Source organism: Capra hircus, chromosome 13 (genome assembly GCF_001704415.2).
Source record: "Capra hircus breed San Clemente chromosome 13, ASM170441v1, whole genome shotgun sequence".
Lineage (NCBI taxonomy): Eukaryota > Metazoa > Chordata > Mammalia > Artiodactyla > Bovidae > Capra > Capra hircus.
In genome coordinates, this window is record NC_030820.1 from 8,068,369 (window position 1) to 8,090,589 (window position 22,221).

At 38.3% G+C, this 22,221-nt stretch overlaps 1 protein-coding gene and 1 non-coding gene across 2 annotated transcripts in view; one reads left to right on the forward strand and one right to left on the reverse strand.

Annotated features, from left to right (window-relative positions):
• MACROD2 (MACRO domain containing 2) overlaps positions 1–22,221 on the forward strand; it is a 2,334,919-nt gene that overhangs the window by 716,524 nt on the left and 1,596,174 nt on the right. The gene's annotated exons all lie outside the window — the stretch shown is intronic.
• Positions 19,377–19,448, reverse strand: TRNAC-GCA. Its single transcript has one exon. It is a non-coding gene; the product is annotated as a tRNA-Cys (tRNA).

Genomic DNA, 22,221 nt, shown 5'->3' on the forward strand with positions numbered 1-22,221 from the left:
TGACTCTTATTTTGATAATTCTTTCAAGAAACTTTCCATCCAAAGATATCCGGAGATATTTCCATCCAAAGGTAAATGGATGTGTGAACAGAGAAATCTGGGCTTTGGAGATCACTCATGTTGATAATAGATGGCCTGGGATAATCTCATCTAAGGAGCAAATGTAGAGGCTCAGGAAATGACTCTGAAATTGTCTTCAGCAAAGATAGTGAGGAAAGCTGTCTATGTTCGTCATCCTCTCTGTCGGAATTTTAAGTTACAGAAACTATTTAGTATGGTCTTCTCTCCAGGGTCAGTAATCCAAGCTTTCTGAATCATTCCTCATAGTTCTAACAGTAAAGTTCTTTGGAACTATGACCAAGTTTGCTCTTTTTCGATTTTATTGTATAGACTAGAACTAGAAACATTAAATTTATTGTTATTGTATTTGACAATACCAGCATTTAGAAGCCTTCCTAGGATGGCATGTGCCTCCCTTACCCAGGAAAACAGGAACACACTTGTGACTTCTGTAAAGCAGGTGACCCAAAGCAGTTCCTGCATGTGGATTAAAAAAAGCAACGCGGATCTTGGACAAAGCAGCATGAGAGGACTTGCGTTTAGGATGTCATTGGTTCAGGCCTGTGTGATCATTTGAGTAGGAAATGTTTTTAATTATTTTAACCCCTTAAAGAATGTTTCTCTTGCTCCACTAAATGAACCAGAATTTAAGTGAAAGTTAAAAAGTCCCTCAAAAATAATCCAAAACAACACATAGCCTTTTGATTTGTGAGAATTAAGTGTTATACTTCATTACTTAAAAACAGAAATTTGTTTAAACCTTAAAAGCAAGAATATACAATGGAGTAAAGATAATCTCTTTAACAAATGGTGCTGGAAAACTGGTCAACCACTTGTAAAAGAATGAAACTAGATCACTTTCTAACACCACACACAAAAATAAACTCAAAGTGGATTAAAGATATAAATGTAAGACCAGAAACTATAAAACTCCTAGAGGAGAATATAGGCAAAACACTCTCCGACAGAAATCACAGCAGGATCCTCTATGATCCAGCCCCCAGAATTCTGGAAATAAAAGCGAAAATAAACAAATGGGATCTAATTAAAATCAAAAGCTTCTGCACAACAAAGGAAAATATAAGCAAGGTGAAAAGACAGCCTTCGGAATGGGAGAAAATAATAGCAAATGAAGCAACTGACAAACAACTAATCTCAAAAATATACAAGCAACTTATGCAGCTCAATATCAGAAAAATAAACGACCCAATCAAAAAATTGGCCAAAGAACTAAACAGACATTTCTCCAAAGAAGACATACGGATGGCTAAGAAACACATGAAAAGATGCTCAACATCACTCATTATCAGGGAATGCAAATCAAAACCACAGTGAGGTACCATTTCACACCAGTCAGAATGTCTGTGATCCAAAAGTCTGCAAGCAATAAATGCTGGAGAGGGTGTGGAGAAAAGGGAACCCTCCTACACTGTTGGTGGGAATGCAAATTAGTACAGCCACTATGGAGAACAGTGTGGAGATTCCTTAAAAATTTGCAAATAGAACTGCCTTATGACCCAGCAATCCCACTGTTGGGCATACACACCGAGGAAACCAGAATTGAAAGAGACACATGTACCCCAATGTTCATCACAGCACTGTTTATAATAGCCAGGACATGGAAGCAACCTAGATGTTCATCAGTAGATAAATGGGTAAGAAAGCTGTGGTACGTATACACAATGGAGTATTATTCAGCCATTAAAAAGAATACATTTGAATCAGTTCTGATGAGATGGATGAAACTGGAGCCGATTATATAGAGTGAAGTAAGCCAGAAAGAAAAACACCAATACAGTATACTGACAGACACATATATATGGAATTTAGAAAGATGGCAATGATGACCCTGTATGCAAGACAGCAAAAGAGACACAGATGTGTAGAGCGGACTTTTGGACTCTGAGGGAGAGGGAGAGGGTGGGATGATTTGGGAGAATGGCATTGAAACATGTATACTATCATGTAAGAAACGAATCGCCAGTCTATGTCCGATGCAGGATACAGGATGCTTGGGGCTGGTGCATGGGGATGACCCAGAGAGATGTTATGGGGAGGGAGGTGAGAGGGGGGTTCATGTTTGGGAACGCATGTACACCCGTGGTGGATTCATGTCAGTGTATGGCAAAACCAATACAGTATTGTAAAGTAAAATAAAGTAAAAATAAAAATTAAAAAATAAAATAAAATTACCATTAAATATAAAAAAAGCAGATGGCACACAATCATCTTTAACAATGAGATAAATTTCATGCATTGCAATCTTTGTTTATTAATTATTTAGAGAGATGTTAAGTGATTTTTAAAACTCTTTTTACCCGAAATGATTATATAATTCATGTGTAGAGTATTTCAGCCACATACAATGATTATGAAGCTGTAGGAAAGGTGTCTGTTCTAAATCTGGAATGACCGATTTCGGGTTTCCCCAGGTCCTTCTCTCCAAGTCCTCAGAAGGGGTAATGAATGCACAGATGCTGGACAGTATCCTTCTATAGAGATGTGCTGTGCGTTAGTCTGAAGTCTGGATGTTCTTCCTCTAGCCAAGCCCTTTTCTTTCCTATCTTAAAGAACCCTTTATCCATCTTTTTATTTCCTGGCTGATCTTAACATTTATAACATTTAACTTAAAACACTAAGGTTTGTTCTCATTTTTTCTGTCTCAAAGAGACATGTACAAAACAATCAGTGCAGTAACTTCTTATCATTTTCTACTGTGTGCCCAGCTCTCTATGTTTATTAACCCTTTTAAGACTCACAATAATCCCCTTAGTTGACACTGTTATTATGCCTCCTTATTAGATGAGAAAATGGAGTCATGGGAAGGTTTAGTAACTTGTTTGAGATCTTGTGTTGGAAGGTGGCGGGACTCTGACTGAAGTCTTGGTGTTGAGGCTCCAGAGCGCTTCCTCTTAACTATCATGTTGTCCTGTCTTTCAATACTGTGAGCTTTTAAAACAACCCAAGATACTTGGTGTGTTGCAGAATGCAATTGGGAGATTTGGGCAAGAATGGAGGGGAAAAAGAACTATTCTTTGCAGGTGGCTAAGATTAAAAGTTTCATTGGGTTAGTAAAGTAATGCTCAAAATTCTCCAAGCCAGGCTTCAGCAATATGTGAACTGTAAACTTCCAGATGTTCAAGCTGGTTTTAGAAAAGGCAGAGGAACCAGAGATCAAATTGCCAGCATCCGCTGGATCATGGAAAAAGCAAGAGAGTTCCAGAAAAACATCTACTTCTGCATTATTGACTATGCCAAAGCCTTTGACTGTGTGGATCACAATCAACTGTGGAAAATTCTGAAAGAGATGGGAATTACAAGACCACCTGACCTGCCTCTTGAGACACCTGTATACAGGTCAGGAAGCAACAGTTAGAACTGGACATGGAACATCAGACTGGTTCAAATAGGAAAAGGAGTACGTCAAGGCTGTATATTGTCACCCTGCAATAGAAGGGTGACATAACATAGAAGTTATGTAACTTCTATGCAGAGTACATCATGAGAAACGCTGGACTAGAAGAAGCACAAGCTGGAATCAAGATTGCCGGGAGAAATATCAATAACCTCAGATATGCAGATGACATCACCGTTATGGCAGAAAGTGAAGAGGAACTCAAAAGCCTCTTGATGAAAGTGAAAGAGAAGAGTGAAAAAGTTGGCTTAAAGCTCAACATTCAGAAAATGAAGATCATGGCATCCGGTCCCATCACTTCATGGGAAATAGATGGGGAAACAGTGGAAATAGTGTCAGACTTTATTTTTCTGGGCTCCAAAATCACTGCAGATGGTGACTACAGCCATGAAATTAAAAGACACTTACTCCTTGGAAGAAAAGTTATGACCAACCTAGACAGCATATTAAAAAGCAGAGACATTACTTTGCCAGCAAAGGTCCATCTAGTCAAGGCTATGGTTTTTCCAGTGGTCATGTATGGATGTGAGAGTTGGACTGTGAAGAAAGCTGAGTGCCGAAGAATTGATGCTTTTGAACTGTGGTGTTGGAGAAGACTCTTGAGAGTCCCTTGGACTGCAAGGAAATCCAACCAGTCCATTCTGAAGGAGATCAGTCCTGGGTGTTCTTTGGAAGGAATGATGCTAAAGCTGAAACTCCAAGACTTTGGCCACCTCATGCGAAGAACTGACTCATTGGAAAAGACTCTGATGCTGGGAGGGATTGGGGGCAGGAGGAGAAAGGGACAACAGAGGATGAGATGGCTGGATGGCGTCACCGACTTGATGGACGTGAGTTTGGGTGAACTCCAGGAGTGGTGATGGACAGGGAGGCCTGGCGTGCTGCAATTCATGGGGTCGCAAAGAGTTGGACACAACGGAGCAACTGAACTGAACTGAACTGAATATTAAAAGAGCCCAAGAGCATCTCACCGGTTTCTAAAATTTAGGCTTTAGGAGAAGTGAAAAAAAAAATTTTGTTGTTGTTGTTTCTTATTTATTTGTCTTTTTTTTTTTGTTTGTTTAAACTGTTACACAGTAGAGGAAGATAATTTTGAAAAACTGAACTTCTTTGAGGCGTTAAGAAATAGACCTTTGAGACTCAAAGAACAAATGGAAGGATGCTAAAGTTAGTAATTGTTTTCTAAAAATTCATGTAATTCTTTAGGCCTTCTGTATAACATAAATCATATATACAGATTATCTCTAATTATAGTGTTTTTCTGTCTAGATTATTGAACTCTTACACAATAGGATTTTAGTTAGTTCTTACTAGCCTGCATGCTTAGGGTTTAAGTAAAAATATGCCCACTGTCAAAAAAAATGAGCTCACTTATATATTTATAAGTATTTCAAGAATGATAACAAAATTGAAATGTAATCAAGTCTTGTTATCTACATTGGGAAGAGTAGCATACTGTCTAATCTCTATTGAAGTATGTTTGGGACAACCTTTCAAGGAGATAATTCACAAATCTTTAGTTGAATCCTATGATTTAAAACACTTCCCCTGATATATCGATTTTTTTTTTTAACATTTCCCTGCTTAATAAGAATGTAATTCACTTATGGAATCACTTTTGTGGGTCATAGGACTTCTAGAGTTCCAACCGCTATGATTTGTCCATTACTTACTAAGCCAGTTTGGGATTATCAGTACATTTCAACTGCCTTCTTTTAAAATTTATTATTGGTATTTTAAAAAATACGTGGGATTCATCATGAACTTGCACACCATTGTGTCTCCTCTGTATCTTTACAACTTGAACACACATGCTGCTAGAATGGGCCGACCAAGTGGAATCTTAGAAAATGACCATCTGAAGAGGCAAACATTTTGGTTGCTTCTAAAAAATTTTTAATGTAGCATGTAATTTGTAATGTATTGAAATGCATTTAAATGTCCAGACTGTCTTTTCCCTGAGATTAAAAAGTCTTTTCAACAGCTCTTCATTTAAGATGAAGTGTTTTAAACATAGGGAACATTGGTTGCAATGTTAGTCTGAGTGAAGCTCAGAGAGCAAGGTGAACAGACAAATTTGGATCATGAATGATGTTACTTCTTTCCATTCAGGGTTGCCGTTCAAAATCTGCCTGAAAAAGGGAGAATTCTGACCAAAATTTTAATATATTTAGGATTTAATTTAAAAACTATGTGTCCTAAAGTCAAGATTGAAAGATAGGAGTTATTAAGAAATGAAGAAACATGCAATATGAAAGCGTGCTTTATTCATGCTACTCTTTGATTATATGGTGGGATAGGTAAAGAACAAATTTTCTAAATAGAGCAGATATGGAAAATTATAAGAAATGGTCAACTGTATGTATGATTTGTGTGGGGAAAGGGTTTTTTGAAGCAGCCCTGTTCTCTGGAGCACATAAGGGTGAGTGTCTGTCTGTCCCACGAAGTCCCTTTCCAGTATCTGTGGCTTTGTATTTGTATTTTTATGTGACACATATTACAGTTGATGTATCTCAGAACAATTCTGCTGCTGTTGATTCATGATATCCCTTATTAGCCTGGAAAGTAAGAAGGCTAGATAAAAGTTCTCTGATGCAGAGATGTTTCTTTAAAAGTGTAGCATACACAATTAAGTAATTTGGAGATTTACTTTGTTTTTTTTTTCAAATTTGTTGAGTCAATTTATTTATTTATTTATTTATTTTATTTATTTATTTTTTTTTTAAATTTTAAAATCTTTAATTCTTACATTTGGGAATGCATGGAGATTTACTTTTGAAGCAGAGTTTCTCTAACTCTAAACAACTCTGACAAAAATGGTCTCTTAAGATACTATTATAAATAAAACAAGAAAAATATTTTGAGAAAATTAATCTCAAACTTCTTTGACTGTTTGATTAATCATTTCATTAATTTACTAATCAATGTTTCACTGATTATTGATCATTATTTTGATTGTAACCATGTGAACATCTATTGAGATTTTTCATTTATATGATAGAAATTACAAATTTGTAAATGTGTTAGGTTCCCATGACTTCTGTAACAAATTACCAAAAACTTAGTGTTTTAAAATAATAGAAATTTATTCTCTTATAGGCATAGAAGTCCACTGAGACTCTTCTAATGCACGTTGTTAAGGCTGAGACTTCATAACAGCCTCCAAACTGGCCACACTATGTCCAGTTTCCCCCATTCCATTCTGTCTTGCACCCACCTGGTTAATATTCCTAAACCTTGGCCGTCTAATTTTCCTGCACACATGTATGGTTTGGCTCCTGATTTCATACGAGCTTAGGTGTCAACTCAGACTAGCCCTAATCTACTTTTTCCACTTTATTTCTGATGTCTTCCTTACCTCATCCTTGGGTTGTAGGTAAACTGCTCTGCTCAAAGCTCCCTGAAAATGCCATTTTATTTTCCCATCTCCAACTCTTTACATACTCTTTCCCTTTCTAGACATGCCTTTTCCCTCTTTGCCTTTTAAGTCTACTCACCTTGTGGCCTGAAATATGGCTTTGCCCTCACACTCCTTAGTGATGTCTGTAATCTTCCAGTTGCACTTCTGTAATCTTGAGTTGCACTTATCAATAAGGAAGTCATCCTTTTGAGGTATGGATGCTTAATGGATATGGATTATGTCCTGCCCTTTGTTATAATTCTTTATAGTGTTCTGCATAGAGTAGTTATTTAATGACTATCTCTTAAGTGAACTTTTTAAAGGCCACAACTTGAGATGAAATTTGCCATTTCCATGCTGCTGTATTTCTCTTTAACCCCGTGTGTTGCTCTGACCACATACTGTTCATGAAATCTGCGACTCTTTACAAATTTTAAATAAACACATTTTTTTATCATTGATGTTCTTTCTCTTGAAAATAAATTCATTATACTTCTCTTAGATATCTGTGTTAAATGGAGACCAGCATGGGTAATTTTTTTACAAGTGAAGAAAATTTATATAGTAATGTTCATTAAAAATTCAAACAATAAAAAACAAAGTGAAAGTGGAAATTATTGATGCATACATTGATTTAATCAGCAAATTGAACATTTTAGTGTAAGTTTTGGAGAAATTTTTTTCTTATGCACAGAAAAATATTTAAAAATTTAAATTCCTGTTCCAAATATTTACTATGTCACAGGCTAGGCTTTGCTTGGGTACCTAAAGCTACTGGGGTACTTGTTTTGTGTTTCTCATCCTGAGACCAAGCTCCAGGAACAGCCCCAGTCTGGGCTATGACAGAGCACAGGAAACAGAGGAATGGAGAGAGAGAAACTGAGAAGAAACATGGAATTTTAAGCTTCTGTTGCACTGTGGCAAATATCATGTCTCCTCATAGTCTATTGGTTTAAAACATGCCTTGTGATTATTTTCCATGCCTGACATTTGACCACAGTGTTGGCTCTCCTATTTGTTATGCCCCACTCCCAACCAGGGATGCAGTTTATTTTCATCTGTGGTTCCATCAGCAGAATTGTTCAGAGAATTTGAGCAAAGCCAGACTTCATGAGAGGGTTTTATATAACATGCTTCTTAGGCTACTAGTATTGTGGGGCAGGGGGTTATCATAGTTTGTAGGAAGGGCCTCTGGTTTTCAACATTGAAGGCTTTCTGTTTTCAAGATATCCAAAATAGACCTAACATGTAGAAGTCAATGCCCTCAACCTATTCTCTCTTTAGTCTGAAAATACGTGCTTGCCTAAGACTAACAGCTCTGGACAGGAAGCTGTGTCCTTGAGGCTTTCATCCTGAAAGGGGGAGAATAAGCAGTTTCAACTCAGGCCACCCTGCAAACTCAACCTGCTTTACCTCCTTGTGGTCTGCAGGGAAAGTTTTTCCCCTAGTCTTGTCTCCCAGGCAGAATTTTGGAGTTAATATTCTAGTCCACAGTCCTCTGACCACAAAGTTCAGCAAGGATAGGAGATGAAGATGCATCTTTGAGGAGCTATGTCATTGACTGGTCTGAAAAAAAAATAAAACAGCTATAGGCAAATCCTAAAGAGAGTGTTAAAATGCAAATATCTCAGCTGTATAATCACCATGTAATTATTTCTGTGTTTTTTCGGGATCAGGCAGCAGCACCAGCTCCCTGGCATTGTAGTAGCATTACCACTGTGTGCTTATTGCTTTTACAGTTTATCACTTCATTTTCCCCACTACAGTTATCCCACTTCTAGACCAGGGGTTGCTTCACCAACAAAGTGAAGGTCCAGGAGATGTCACTAAAATGTTCCTTTTCCAACCTTGCAAAAGTAGAAGCTGTATTGGTCATGCTTATAGTAGATAAAGCTCACTGATGCTGAATTCTCAGTGCTAGAATGTTCCATTATATTAGTGTTCAGAAATGAGAGAGTCTGCTTTGAGAAGAAATATAAAAAATGCTAACATAAAATTATTAATTGTCCTGAAAATTTTTATTAATTGATTATAAGAATTACTTTCTGACTGATGGATTTATCATTAAAACAGACGTAGGGATTTAGTTCAATCTTTTGAGAAATCTTTTGTTTTGATCAATAGTAGATTTAAATAGTAAGTCCCTACTCATATTGTAGTCTTAATTTAAGTTGAAGTCTTGAAATGGCAACTATTAGGCATATGATCCGGAGAAGGCAATGGCACCCCACTCCAGTACTCTTGCCTGGAAAATCCCATGGATGGAGGAGCCTGGTGGGCTGCAGTCCATGGGGTCGCAAAAAGTCAGACATGGCTGAGCGACTTCCCTTTCACTTTTCACTTTCATGCATTGGAGAAGGAAATGGCAACCCACTCCAGTGTTCTTGCCTGGAGAATCCCAGGGACGGGGGAGCCTGGTGGGCTGCCATCTATGGGGTCGCACAGAGTCAGACACGACTGAAGTGATCTAGCAGGCATATGATCAATGCTAACCATTGAGTGAAGCATGTTTTGAAAAATCAAGAAGATAAAAGCGAAGTCAAGAGTATAAAATTAATTCTCATGTAATGTTAGAATAAAAAATGTAAGGATGTGATGACAAATGGTAATAAATGCTGAGTTTCCCTAATGATATGGGACGTGTTGGACAGAATACACAATTTTAAGAAAATTTTTATAAACTATCTTTTTATAATGTTCAATGAAAAGTAGAATTTATTTATGTTTTGCTTTACTGCATCTATTAATGTTTAAATACTTTGCAGTTCGTTTTGAAGGTTTATTTATCGTCATGTTTACTTGATGTAATTCTATTGCTTATTACAATACATAGACTAGTCAGCTATAAGAACAAGAATTCTATTAAAATGTCATTTTAATGTGATAGTGAATGGAAGAGGAGTTTAATTCTGATTTATTTTTCATGATAGAATTTGTTACACAAGTTCCTCTTAACCAGAAATATTTGGGAATAATGTTGACATGGTGGATAAATAGATACTCTCTGTCATTTTGTCTGTAAAACTGAGATGAAACAAAGCTCTAAACAGATACCTATTCATCCTCTGATATAGTTTTTTAGAGACTATAATTACTATGACCTGACACTATGCATAGTTCTCCCCACTTCACCCCTAAAATTCCCCCATTCCCTACCCCCAAGGGCAGCCCCCAAACTTCCCAACTTCACACTCTCCAATCACCATCCCTAAAGTAATAAAACCAAATCATGCTCAAAGCCATATTGTCTAAAGCTAAGTAGTAGACAGTTTGGAAGTGAGTGGGGCTTAAAGATGAAGTAAAGAGAGAACGGATATAAAAGGATACGTTTCTCCTATGGAATTTCATTAATCTGGAACAGACAAAGGGTTAGATTAGTTTTTTTCCTCTCCTTCTCTCTCCTTTCTTTAACTGAGAGTCACTGTAGCATTTACACTTTAACAACTGCATCCCTTTCTGGGGCTCAAGAGGAAACACCTGCAGCACTGAGACAAGCAAGGCCAGAGTGACCCTTGGAACCCAAATGGCAGTCCTGTGGAAGAGAGAAAAGGATGCACAGAGACCTTGTTTTAATCCACCACCAGGTTGACTAGTTGCCCAACCTTGTAATTATTCATGAGGTATGCAGCTGTGCTCAGATGTTTCTGTATGTTGTATATTTTCATAAGAAAATAGAAAGAAAATGTTCCAGAACATCTTCACGCTCTTGTACTTTATACCTGCAAGCATTTTCTGAGCGCATGCTGTGTAAGGGACTGTGGCTTCTGTCAGAGATTCAGAAATCAATAAAATATGGTTCCTTATTTGGGGAAGAAGGTCAAAAGCAGATCGATTACAGGCAAGAATAATGAAACCTAGAGGAAGAAAACCTAATGCTGATGGAATCTCCTTACATAAAGTTATTGAATAAAAGTGATTAAAACACATATGAAGACTGGAATTAGAGAGTACCAATAGTCAAGATATATAATAATGATGGTAGATAAGAGAGAATCGAATCATTGAATAGAATCATTGAGATGGTTTTCCATCTTCACAAATAAGATGTGTCAATATAACACATGTATAAAATGAAAAACTGAAGAATACCATCAAGAGGAGAAAGGACTTGAGAAACCAGGGTGGGAGGGGAGGAAAGCTCTGAAATCTTTCCATGGGATGCTCTTAGAGCTGCCTTTCTTTACGAGCTTTGAGGATTAGCTTGCCTTGACTTAACATATTTCTAAATTTCAGCTTTGCGGGTATACCTTGACTTCTCCAGCTTTAAGAAGAAAAAAATTTTCCACTCTGGAGTGGACATTATAATCACTTTTTAGTCAATCATCTAGAAGTACAAGTCCTGTACAAGTTGACAATCTTACCAGGGTCGTTGATTTGTTATCATTAACCTGCCTAATTGGTAGTTATGTTGAAAAGAAGATCACATGAAATATTAAAGTTAAGACCAGAGGGAAACGTTGCATCTGAGAATTGTAAGTTGTCACCATGCTCGGTGTCTCTGTTCTCCAGCACCCTGAAGGCCTAATCATGTCTTCTGTGGCGTTTTACATGTGTAGGCTTTCTCTTCATTACCATTTTCCAATTCCCTATTGTTCACGCTGTACTAGAGCAATAATCTTTGTCACTTTTGAATTGGTGTCCAGGTGGCTGCTGTCACATTACATCCATTTTTAGATGTCCCTCAAACCCACGGAGGTGATATGCAGTTTTCTGACAATGTGATTTTTTTTTTTCAAGTTTTGTCTCTTCCGTGGAAGAGAAACTTGCTGTCGTCTTTGACAGCTGGACAAGAAGAGATTGCAATCTCATTTTTCTCTCAGTATTTTCTACCTTGCCAACGTCATGAATAAGCAACATTTTAGATGGTTGACTTCCAGAAACCATCCTGACAGGATGCTTTCCTGTCAAGCTCCTGTCAGGATTTTGCAAGTCAGAGAACAACTTATTTTCAGTTGTGATTTTCTATAATTTTGTTTTTGAAATCTGAGTTATGATTTTTTTTTCCTTTCTGAAGTTTAATTTTTCCATAACCTAAAGCTGGGAGGAAAAGGAAGCTTAATTCCGTCTTGTGTTTAGTTTGATAATGGAGAGTATCCTCTGTGTCAGTGGTACCTCTATATTAATGGGATCCACTAGTGGAAATCTATGTTATCATCTCTTTTATTAGTAGTTTAAATTACTATTGTTGCATTTTAAATTTAATTCTGTCTTTCACAAGTCAGTGTCTAGATGACTTTGCAGCGACCATTTTCAGGATATCTGTGATCTTTAAAAACCCCATTGCACTTCATACACACAGATATAGCATAACATTGAAAGAAACGGAAGAGGTAACACTGTCCTGTCCTGCAGACCTTTCAGCCTTCTGTTTTCTCCTCGGTCCTGACACTTATTAAGAGGAAAGGAGGAAAAGAAATTGGGAACTATTAAGTGTTTCCGAATTGATCTCAAAGAATGAAATGGAAGTCTTTTAAACACCCCTGAAATCTTTTCCTGCTGCTTTCTTCCTGACTTCAAAGCTGCAACTTCCCACGGTCACTCTGGGTTACACCTCTACAGTATTGTTTCTACAGAGGGGACTCAACATAGTTGTTGAAAATATGGTCTTAGAAACCTGCCCCCAAACCTGATCCTGCCAGAATTTGTGTGACTCTGAGCAAGTTCCTCACCCTCTCATTCCCCCAGTTTTCACATCTGTATAGTGGAAATCCTAAAAAAGAATGTTCACATCTTTGAGCTGTAGTTAGAATTTAATGAGCGAGTCTCTGTAAGGTGTTTAGGTAAGCAGCACAGAGCAGGCATTATGCATGTGTGATAAAGAGATGCATACATACTTAATGTATGAAGTGAAAAGTGAAAGTGAAAGTCGCTCAGTCGTGTCTGACTCTTTGTGACTCTGTGGACTATACAGTCCATGGAATTCTCCAGGCCAGAATACTGGAGTGGGTAGCCTTTCCCTTCTCCAGGGGATCTTCCCAACCCAGGAATCGAACCCAGGTCTCCCACACTGCAGACGGATTCTTTACCAGCTGAGCCACCAGGGAAGCCCACTCAACATATATCCAGCCTCATATTTTGGTCCAGGGCCACTGGACATCTTATCCAGCAGTGATAGCATAGGTTTAACCTTGGCAGTGGTGTGTTCGCTCACTTGTTTCCAAACAAACCCCCTGGGTTTCTTGACTAATGTGGAGGAATTAATGAGGGTAAGCTCTTTGCATTTAAGCAAAGTCCAAAGTATCTCATCCCCCCTCCTCTTTTTTTCTCTTGTGAGTAGACTTAAAGTTGTTCCTAGTAGATCAAGTTCATTTCTTGAAGGAATTAGCACATCATTAAGGTCCAGGTACCTTCTCCTTGAATTCAGTTCGCTCATTCCATGCCCAGTTTTAGGTATTGTAATCAATCCTTCCCTGCTCTAAAATGTTTATTATTATTCATCCAATTATCTTAGAAGGCTCTCGTGGAGTTAATTCCTGTGGCTAGGGAAACTCCTTCCGTCAATAGTCTTACAATAGTGGCCAGGCAGGACTGTTGTTTCTCTCAGCTATAATCTGGATGCACTTACAGAGCTCAGTGGGGATTTCTCCATCATTTTTTTCCCCTTCGGAAGCTGATTACAGCAGTCAATAAAAAATCTAAAGGCTTGTCTAATTCTCTGGCAGTTCACAGCCCTTTGGCCAACTACAGATGTACACCCTTAAAAGTAGCATTTACTGAGCTGTCACTCAAATTCCTCCTCCATTCAAGTTCTTAACCTTCAGGATTGCTTCAGTATCCGGAATGATACAGCAGCACACAAAGTACTGCACAGTATTCTAGAGGGGAACACCAGTCTTTGCAACCTCAGAGTAGGACATCGTCCAGAGAAGGCAGTGGCACCCCACTCCAGTGCTCTTGCCTGGAAAATCCCATGGACAGAGGAGCCTGGAAGGCTGCAGTCCATGGGGTCGCTGAGAGTTGGATACGACTCAGTGACTTCACTTTCACTTTTCACTTTCATGCATTGGAGAAGGAAATGGCACCCCACTCCAGTACTCTTGCCTGAAAAATCCCATGGACAGAGGAGCCTGGTGGGCTGCTGTCCATGGGGTCGCTGAGAGTTGGACACGACTGAAGTGACTTAGCAGCAGCAGCAGGACATCGTCTTTATCACTCCTAAGTAACTGGACCACCAATAGGATTGTTAAGAATTCTTCTTGTCACCCCGTCCCTTTCCATTCTCTCCTGTCAGGCTTTAATAGGAGCTGCTTAATACTTTTTTGTGTGTGTATATGTGTGTTTGACCTTTTGGTACCTGTGGATTCTTCTTCAGAATAAAGTACAAATAGAATAAAGTACAAAAATGTACTTAAGAAACCAATTATATAGAAATATTTACCAAAAATTTAAAATAAAGTTTTGAAACATTAATGTATGTTCTTTTATGTTAGCACATTAAATATCAAGAGCTGACAGCAGGTCTAAAAATCACTCTAATTCCTGAGCAGTGATGAGTATAAATGATATTCTGGGATCTCTGCATCAACTGGAATGCAACAGGAAAGTGTGTGTGATTTCTCTTGTTGATGAAAATCACTGGATTTCCTGAAGCCAGTTTGATTTGTTCCCAGCATTCACAAGTGAAAGAAATGGTATGTTTAAGTCAGGTTCATAGAAATAAGAATATTTTTTTTCCATCCAAGTTCATGGCCCCTAAGTCTCTGAGGGTACAGAGACATATGACTCGTTTTCTACCCTTGAGGAACTTAGAGTCTAGTGGAAGAGGCTGGTGGCAGGGTCAAAGAGTGTCCAGAAGGGGCGGGGATGTAACACCACCGTAATATCTATCAGCCTTCCAAGTACACCCCATAGGGATTGTGACATTAAGAAGTGAGACAGGCAGGGACCTGGGACCCTTTGCTGCAATGCTTGTACCGGGACAAACTTCTCAAGAAACAAACTACAAAGAAACCCTAAGGGACTAAAAATAACTGCCTGCAGTTGGGGCAAATTCTGGATAAAAGATACAAAAAGACCAAAAAAAAAAAAAACCAACTGCTTCTTCTGAAGAGCTGGGAGCAAAAGTAAAGTGTCAGGAGCAAAACCAAGGTATTGCATATAACCCCTATGCTCAGTACCACCTTAGGGGTGGGCAAATGACCTAAGCCACCCCTCTGGCCCAAGACCTGGATTGACCCCTACACTCACCCCATATAAGGAACAAGCTCACCCACCCCCACTTCAGGGAGCAAGTGAGCAAGGAAATGTTTCCTGTTCTTGTTCACCCTGGTGCAGCAGGGGCCCCACAAAAGCCCTGCCTGAATTTCTTGTCTGGCTTCTGATCAATTTTTATTGATTGAGGAGACCAAGAACCCTGGCCGGTATCAGACTGAGTGAAATCTTAGGTTAAATATGAATTAAGTACTCCTTAAAAAACATAAATATTTTTGCTGTTACATGACACAAAATCCAAATAAAATTTGCATGTTTTCCGTGGAAATAGAACATAACATCCCCTAGCTCTGCTTTCGAAATACCATAGCTGCCTACTGCGTGTCCCCTTCCACCTGCCCTCCTGTATAGAATCTTGGTACCTTCCTTGGGTTAAATAAAAAGTAAATGGATACATTTAATGACAGTCTTCAGAAATCATCGTTAAGTCCGTGCCGTAAACTTGGAGGCTAAGTGACTGGGTGACTATTACAGAGTGATCATTCGGGCATGTCGTGAACCTGGAGCCCTTACAACATTCAGAACTCATGCCATTGCAGGCTTATGTGGCAACGCACACCTGGTATTTTTGTTTACAAGTGCAAGTAGTACTGTTACTTCGTGAAAATCCTTTAAAAGTGTAAGACATTTAGTCTATTTGAAATTAGGCCATCTTGATGAACTTTGGGAGCAGTCGCAAAATTAAATTTTACAAGCAAAGTGAGGTATTGAAATGTTTCATCTTACTTTATAAAGCATCATAAGTTGCTCTTCCTGAAAGGAAATGAAAAAAGGAAAAGCAACATCAATTTAATGGTGTTGATGACATAGAAGTTTAAACTGGTTTCCTCTTGTTCAAACAGTAATGCCCATGTGCTGATTGACAAATGGTGGGCTGGGGTTGAGAAATATGTGGCCCCTTTGGTGACTCAGGGTGCCTTTTTCACAGCTACAGCCTCAGCTCCTGCCATGATGCCTGACATTTGGTGATCTTCAAATATTTGGTGAATGAATGTATGAGTGAGTGAATAAACAGACTGATGGATGTCTAGATGTGTGGATGAGTGGAATTAAATAAACAAGTACACTAGGCTTCAGTTCCTCCCCTGGGACATGGGAATATAATACCTTTTGGATGGAATTATTGTGAGAATTAAAAACAATAATGAACAGTCATCCCTCTGTATCCTGGATGATTGGTTCAGGACCCCCTCAGTTAACAACATCTGCAGATGTTCAAGTCCCATAGATAAATGGTGTTATATTTGCAAATAACCTACACACATTCTCTTGTATACTTTCAGTTTTCTCTGGATTACTCAAAGTACCTAATACAGTGTAAATGCTATATTAGGAGTTACTGGCATGTGGCAAATTCAAGTTTTGCTTTTTGGAACTTTCTGGAATTTATTTTTAAATATTTTTGATCTGTGGTCGATTGAGACTGCAGGTGCAGAACACTTGTTTACAAATCGCCGATTGTATCTAAAGTATTTAGCAAATTGCATGTAAGCACTAAACAAATTATGGCTTTAATGAAATATAAAATTCTGGTTATTTTAAATAACTGTATTTTTGTCAGCCATTAAAATTGCTCCAGTGAGTCTAAGAAACAGAGGTGAATTTGGATTGTAGTTTTGTATTCTTTGTGCCTAGTAAGTGATGTTTCATCATGAGGAAAGGGCCTTCTTTTCATGACTAAGACCCTGACACAGCTGCTTGACACCTGTTAGTAGCAATGGAAAGATCTGAGTCTGTTAGCTAGAAAGCATGATCAATATATGTGAGTGCTGATCTTCAAAAGCCCATTTCAAAGCTCTTTTGCTGCTTTGTAGTAGTTCAGTTGGTTTTTCTTAGCAACTCATTAAAATAAAAAATTGGATCCATCATCATCGAGCTTTCAAAAATTATTTATTTATAATTTAGTATTCTAATAATATTTTATATGTATAGATTATTATATGATAAGTTTTCTTCTGAAATCTTACCCTGGGGTAGATTAATATGTCCTTATTATTGCAATTTTCAAAATTATCTAGATAAATATCTTTGAGTCAGATTCCCATTTTACTTGTTTATCAAATATGCAATGAATGCACTATATTTAAAATTAATGCTTGCATGACAGAACATGCGGCTGTACATAGTCCATATATGTAACACAATCTTATTTCTATCTTGTCACTTGACTTTTGGCTACAGAGGCAGAATTGTATCACTCTTGTTCTCACATATCAAATATTGGGTTGACCAAAAATTTTATTTGGGTTTTTCCATCACATTTTATAGAAAATATTGAGCGAATGTTTCAGCTAACCCAATATAGTAGTAATACCAGATACCCTTTGTATTTGTGTGAGCGCAGAATGAGTGGCCAAAAGCAAATGACAACAAGAAGAAATAAACAAGCCCAGGGTAGAGGCAGGTAGAAGCAAAGTCATAGAAAGGGCATGCAGAGGAAAAAGGCCAACAAGATGACATAGAGATTCTCATGGCGATTTTACATTCATGTGCTGAGCAATATATACAAAGAGAAACATATTATTTTCACAGGGAAAATGATTATTTTAGAATTGCTTCTTGTCAATGATAAATTTGTTGTTAAGTTGATCTTTGCAAAAGAACTTTCTTTCCTTTGTACTGATTTGTTCAGTCACTCAGTCTTGTTCAACTCTGTGACCCCAAGGACTGAAGCATGCCAGGCTTCCCTGTCCACCATATCCCGAAGATTGCTCAAAACTGATGTGCACTGAGTCGGTGATGCCATCCAACCATCTCGTCCTCTGACTGCCCCTTCTCCTCCTGCCTTCAGTCTTGCTCAGCATCAGGGTCTTTTCCAATGAGTCAGCTCTTTGTATCAGGTGGCCAAAGTATTGGAGCTTCAGTTTCACCATCAGTCCTTCCAATGAATATTCAGGACTCATTTCCTTTAGGATGGACTGGTTGGATCTCCTTGCAGGCCAAGGGACTCTCAAGAGTCTTCACCAACACCACAACTCAAAAGCATCAGTTCTTCAGCGCTCAGCCTTCTTTATGGTCCAACTCTCACCTGTACATGCATATAGGAAAAACCATAACTTTGACTATACAGACCTTTGTTGGAAAAGTAATGTTTCTGCTGTTCAATACACTCTCTATGTTTGTCATAGCTTTTTTTCAAGGAGCAAGCATCTTTTAATTTCATGTCTGCATTCACTGTCCTCAGTAATTTTGGAGCCCAAGAAAATAAAGCCCATCACCGTTTCCATTGTTTCTCCATCTATTTGCCATGAAGTTATGGGACCGGATGCCATGATCTTCTTTTTTCTTTAAATTTATTTTTTATTGAAGGATAATTGCTTTACAGAGTTTTGCTGTTTTCTGTCACACCTCAACATGAATCAGCCGTAAGTATACATATATCCCCTCCGTTTTGAACCTCCCTCCCATCTCCCTCCCCATCCCACCCCTCTAGGTTGATACAGAGCCCCTTTTGAGTTTCCTGTGAAGTGAAGTGAAGTTGCTCAGTTGTGCCCGACTCTTTGCGACCCCATGGCCTGTAGCCTGCTAGGCTCCTCTGTCCATGGGATTTTCCAGGCGATAGTCCTGGAGTGGATTGCCATTTCCTCCTGCAGGGGATCTTCCCAACCCAGGGATCGAACCCGGGTCTCCCGCATTGTAGACAGACGCTTTACTGTCTGAGCGACCTACAGCAAATTCCTTTTTGCTATCTGTTTTACATATGGTAATATAAGTTTCCATGTTACTCTTTCCATTTGAACCTTGAGTTTTAAGCCAGGTTTTTCACTCTCCTCTTTCACCTTCATCAAGACACTCTAGTTCCTCCTCACTTTCTGTGATTAGAGTGATATTATCTGCATATTTGAGGTTGTTGATATTTCTCTTGCAATCTTAATTCCAACTTGGGATTCATCCAGTCTGGCATTTCATATGATATACTCTGCATATAAGTTAAATAAGCAGAGTTGCAATATATAGCCTTGTCATACTCCTTTCCCAATTTGAAACCAGTTCATTGTTTTAAGTAAGGTTCTAACTGTTGCTTCTTGACCTGCATCCAGGTTTCTCAGAAGACAGGTAAAGTGGTCTGGTATTATCATTTTAGGGATTGTCCACAATTTTTTGTGATCCATGCAATCAAAGGCTTTCTCATAGTCAATGAAGCAGAAAAGTGAAAGTGAAAGTGAAGTCGCTCAGTCGTGTCCGACTCTTTGCAACCCCGTGGACTGTAGCCCACCAGGCTCCTCCGTCCATGGGATTCTCCAGGCAAGAATACTGGAGTGGGTTGCCATTTCCTTCTCCAGGGGAATCTTCCCAACCCAGGGATTGAACCTGGGTCTCCCGCATTGCAGGCAGACGCTCTAACCTCTGAGCTACCAGGGAAGCCCTCAATGAAGCAGAAGTAGATGTTTTTCTGGAATTCCCTTGCTTTTTCTAGGATCCAGTGGATGCTGGGGCAATTTGATCTCTGATTCCCCTGTCTCTTTGAAACCCAGCTTGTACATTTGGAAGTTCTCAGTTCATGTACTGCTAAAGCCTAACTTGAAAGATTTGGGGCCCAACCTTGTTAGCACAATTGTATGGTAGTTTGAACGTTCTTTGTTATTGTCCTTTTTTGGGATTGGACTGAAAGCTGTCTTTTTACAGTTCTGTGATCACTGCTGAGTTTTTGCTGTAATAATGAGTGAAGTGCTTTAACAGTATCATCTTTTAGGATTTGAAGTAGCTCAGCTGGAATTCCATCACCTCCACTAACTCTGTTGATAGTAATGCTTCCTAAGGCCCGCTTGACTTCATACTCCAGAATGTTCAGCTCCAGGTGAGTGGCCACATCATCATAGTTTTCTGGGTCATTAAGACCCTTTTTTTTTTTAATAGTCCTGTGTATTCTTACCACCTCTTTTTAATCTCTTCTGCTTCTGTTAGATCCTTACCACTTCTGTTCTTTATTGTGCTCATCCTTGCATGAAATATTCCCTTGATATCTCCAATCTTCTTAAAGAGATCTCTAGTCATTCTTATTCTGTTGCTTTCCTCTGTTGCTTTGTATTGTTCATTTAAGAAGTCCTTCTTATCCATCTTTGCTTTTCTCTGGAGCTTTGCATTCAGTTGGGTATTTTTCCCTTTCTCCTTTGCCTTTAACATGTCTTCTTTCCTCCGCTACTTGTAAAGCATCCTGAGACAACCACTTTGCCTTCTTTAATTGCTTTTTTGGGGGGATGGTTTTGGTCACTGCTTCCTATAGAATAGTACGAACTTCCATCCATAATTCTTCAGGCACTCTGTATACCAGATTTAACTGCTTGAATTTCTTTGTCACCTCCATTGTATAATCATAAGGGATTTGATCTAGGTCATAACTGAATGGCCTAGTGGTTTTCCCTACTTTCTTCAATTTAAGTCTGAATTTTTCAATAAGAAGCTCATGATCTGAGCCACAGTTAGCTCTAGGTCTTGTTTCTGCTAACTGTATAGTGCATCTCCATCTTTGGCTGCAAAGAACATAATCAAGCTGATTTTGGTATTGACCATCTGGTCCATGTGTAGAGTCATCTCTTGGGTTGTTGGATAAGGGTGTTTACTATGATCAACACATTCTCGTAACCAAACTCTTGTTATTCTTTGTTTTGCTTCATTTTGTATTCCAAGGCCAAACATGCCTGTTATTCCAGATGTCTCTTGACTTTCTACTTTTGCATTCCAGTCCTCTATGATGAAAAGGACACATTTTTTTCGTGTTAGTTCTAGAAGGTGTTGTAGGTCTTCATGCAACTGGTCAACTTCAGCTTCTTCCTCATCAGTGGTTGGGACATAGATTTGATTACCATGATGTTGAACAGTTTGTCTTGGAAACAAACCAAGATCATTCTGTCATTTTTGAGTGTGTGCCCAAGTGCTGCAGTTTGGACTCTTTTGTTGACTATGAAGGCCACTCCATTTCTTTTAAAGGATTCTTGCCCACAGTAATAGGTACTATGATCATCAGAATTAAATTCACCCATTCCCTTCCATTTTAGTTCACTGATGTTGATGTTCAATCTTACCGTCGTCTGCTTGACCTCATCCAGTTTACCTTGATCTTGATTCATGGGCTTAACATTCCAGGTTATTATGCAATGCTGTTGTTTACAGCATCAGACTTTCACCAGCAGACACACCTACAACTGAGCTTCCTTTCTCCTTTGGCCTAGTTGCTTCATTCTTTCTGGAGCTGTTAGTAATTGCCCTCTGCTCTTCCTTAGTAGCATATCAGAGACTTTCTGACCTGGGGGCGCGGGAGGCTGATCTTCCAGTGCTGTGTATCTTTTTGCTTTTTCATACTGTTTGTGATGTTCTCTTGGCAAGAATACTGGATTAGGTTGTCATTTCCTCCTCCAGCAATGATAAATAGTTTTATTTTAAAATAAAATCCTACTTTTTGAATTTTTTTCCTTTCAATGTTATTTTATCAATTTAAAAATTTCCTTCATTGTAACATTAAATAGAACTATAAAGCTCTTTGATAAATAAACTCTATTCTCTAGGTACTACTTTTTCTTTTTCAGTCAATGAGTGTTAAATGTGTTAGCTATGCCTACAGAATGTAAATGACATGAGTTTAACATGAATCTGTTGAATTTGTTGTTGTAGCTGAATGAATGAATATCTTCTAGTCAGTTTTACAATTTTTAATACTTCTTTTACCTCCCACAATTTTTCATACAGTGTAAACTTTTTTTACATCTAGTTTGCAAGAATAAATTGTTGAGAACTTAGAACTGACTTCTGAAGAGTAAAAAGAATATACCTAAAGTCATAGGATGGCTTTCTTTCCCTAAGTTAATTTAATTTGGGTATGTTCAATTTGTAATCTTTTAAGAACCTTTAAATTTTATGAAAATACATCTGTAATACCTTTGACATCCAATTAATAGCATTATTTGGGTATGATGTTTCTATTTATAAGATTTCAAGAGCATTGCCCATAATGTCACATATTTGTTTTCAGGAGAGAAATTCTGACAGTGAATTTTATACTTGTGTTAGGGTGAACATACTATTACTATTGGCTGCATGTGAAGGATCCTTTCAAAAATAGGTAATGTTCAAAATGATTTTAACTAGAACATGAAAGAGACAGTAAAAACAGAGAGATCCTATTCTCTCTGTAATTTAT